The sequence below is a fragment of the Triticum urartu genome, chromosome 5A, assembly GCF_056163025.1.
Source record: "Triticum urartu cultivar PI428250 chromosome 5A, HENAU_Tu73, whole genome shotgun sequence".
Lineage (NCBI taxonomy): Eukaryota > Viridiplantae > Streptophyta > Magnoliopsida > Poales > Poaceae > Triticum > Triticum urartu.
Window position 1 is genome coordinate 353,036,747 of NC_141877.1, and position 2,903 is coordinate 353,039,649.

Consider the following 2,903-nt stretch of genomic DNA (forward strand, 5'->3'; position numbering starts at 1 on the left):
AGTACTACTTTGTTCTAAAAAAAGGTGGATTGGGATGGATTGGAGAAGAAACTTCCATCTATAGTTATACCACGTTTTGTTTTGTTTTCTATTCCAGTTGATTAGATATCCTTTGTCGCACATGTGTAATGCAAAGACATATGGATTCAAAGAGCTGTTCCAAACCGGAATAGGTGCTTCAGTGTAGATGTCACGACCAAATCTTGACATATAAGTTCAGCATAGCTGACGAGTTTTCATGTCTTCAGTTATTCTGATGCCTTATATCAGGGTTCAGGGCCTAGTCGTCTGAGAAAACAAAGGGTGGCACACTAAATTTAAAAAAAAGAACCATGCAAAGATTTGTAGGTGATTTAAGATGGAGTTGAATTATTTGAGGAACTTACCTTAATGCATAAGATTTAATTTCTATAGCATATCATCTTTTTTTTTCTTCGAAAAACAGGGCACCACCCCGGCTCTACATTTTAGCATATCATCTCTCAGTTATGATATTTACAATTTTATAAGTTATACTGTAGGTATCAGTCCATTGCGAACAAGATCTTTTCTCCAAATTTTGCCACTTGATCATGTGAAATTTAGGAAGATTTAGGAATGGTTACTAAAGATGATGCAGTGTTGTGTCAATCTAAATGAAGGACATAACGTATTAATAATTTGATTGTAGATCTAGCCATGCAAAGATTACCCCGCTCCCTGCTCAGCAACCACGGCGACTCCACGCCTCCCGCTCGCCATTTCCCCCACCGTAGATCTAGCCGTGCCGACCTCGCGACATGCCTCCACGACGGAGAAGGCTGGATCCAGCGGCCGCGGCCACTCCGCCTCCCCTTCCCCCTTCCCTCATTCGCCCTCCCCAAGTCCAGGAAACCTGCGCGGAGTTGGTGAGACTGATTTCACCGCTCCCGCAGGCGATACTCATGGCGACGGGGAATTGGGGGTGGGTGGAACGGGCGACAAGGATTCGCGCCGCTGCTGCGGCGTGGATCCGACGGATTCAGGAGTTGAAGGCGGCGGATCAGGCAGTGGCGGCGGCGAGAGATCCAGATACACGAGCCACGGCAACAAGGTATGTAGAAGCCTGCCGTTCAAGAGCAGAGGGAGAACAGAGGGCCCTAGCGCAACGGATCTACGATGAGGCTATGGTGGCGGAGAGGATGAGGATGCCAGCCTACCCGCACTCCACATCGACCGCGTTCGTGCAGTGGGCGAAGGCGAAGGAGAAATCATAAGATCCTCGCAGGGCGCTGAGATGGGAGGGCTTGCTGGGGCTGGTACCTTCGGGTGCGCCGGTGCAAAACATCCCGTCCTGGCCGCCGGCGTCAATTCGAGATTGAGCTCTTCTGGAGCTCAAGCACTCATGCCTCCAGGCTCATCTGCGATGTGCGGAAGAGCCAGGTGTAGCCGAGCTTCGCCACCGCCGATGTTATTCTGTTCACCGGTGAGGAGGAGCGCGGGTCGAAGAGTCACTGCCAGGAGGGCCCTTTAGGTCAGCGAGAAGCTATCGGCGGACCCCGCTTGCCCCGTCACCAGACCTCCAGTGGGTGGGGTGGTGGCGCCTCTTCAAAAAGCGCCTCCCCTTCCGGATCCGCGCCAGGAGGGCCAGGGTTGGGGAGAAGCTAGGGTTTGGCCAACCCCTAGAACCTTCAACAGATCTAACCTGGTGTGGGTTAGGAAGGACACATTCAGTTCAAGAGATTTCACTGAAGCGGATTGCCACCCAATCGGTAAATCAGATCGTCTGCCTGCTAAAAAATTCTTCTCCTTCTCTCGAGACTTCTGGGATAGGAAATCGGGCAAGATTCCTTTTGCTTCCATTGTCAAGATGGCTGGAGGAGAAAGAGATGCTAGCAACCGAGGTGGGAGATATGGTTCAGGAAGGGGCTGCAATGGTCGCCGTCCTTCTCCCACTCCGTCGGGGCAGGATGGGACTGCTCCGCCCCTCTTGTTCCTCAGGCACCTCAATCTGTGCCGCCGATGTTGATCTACACCAAGCCCCCCTGTTTCCAGTTGGTTCTGCTCAAGCTATGATGCAGGCAGGAGGCACTACAAAAAAAGACACATCCGTGACATTTTGGGTCGAACGAATTTTTTTCCTGTCATACATATGACACTTCTATGATGATAATTGTGACAAAACCCAGTATCATCATAGATGTGGTGGGCTCCTACTTCTATGACAAAAAGTCATGACAGAAAATGGGCTTTTCGTCCTGGGCGGGCCGGAGACGCAGCTGCATGACATTCTTTGGGCCATCCATGACGGAAAAAACCTTGGTAGAAGCGAGGGCGAGGAAAATTTTGGGGAGTTCCCGGTTACGGTGGGAGGTCGGGGGCCGAGCGATGCGCGTTTCTCTCGTACACGTACGCGTGTGTGTGTGCGAGGCGTTGGCTCTAATTGAACCCGAGTGAGGCGTTGGGCTCTAACTGAACCCGAGCGATTGCACTGCAGGCTACGCGTTACTGAACCCGAGCAATCGATCGATGGCTGTTAACTGAACCCGATCAAGCGATTCCTTCGCCACTGCTGCTAACTGAAGACGATCGATGCTGCCTCTGGGATGAACAGTGAGTGTTGCGGGGGGGAGGGGGGGTTGGATGAACAGTGAGCAGTGGCGTTGCCTCTGGATGAACATGACCCCGTGGTGTGGAGGGCTGGATGAACAGTAGACGGTGGAGGGGTGGTTGAACAGGACCCCGTGGTGTGGAGGGTTGGATGAACAGTAGATGGTGGAGGGGTGCCCGTGGAGGGGTGGTTGAACAGTAGCCGGTGGAGTAGCGCGCGGTGGAGGCTGGATGAACAGGAGCTCGTGGAGGCTGGAGGAGGTCGGCGGTAGCCCGTGGAGTCCTATTTTGCGGTACGCCACACCCCTCCTGATGAACAGGACCCCCGTTTCGAC

The 2,903-nt window shown here is 52.7% G+C and overlaps 1 pseudogene; it reads left to right on the forward strand.

The window, feature by feature from the left end:
• Window positions 1-923: 923 nt before the first annotated feature.
• Window positions 924-2,114, forward strand: LOC147971366 (uncharacterized; annotated as a pseudogene).
• The last annotated feature ends 789 nt before the right edge of the window (window positions 2,115-2,903 follow it).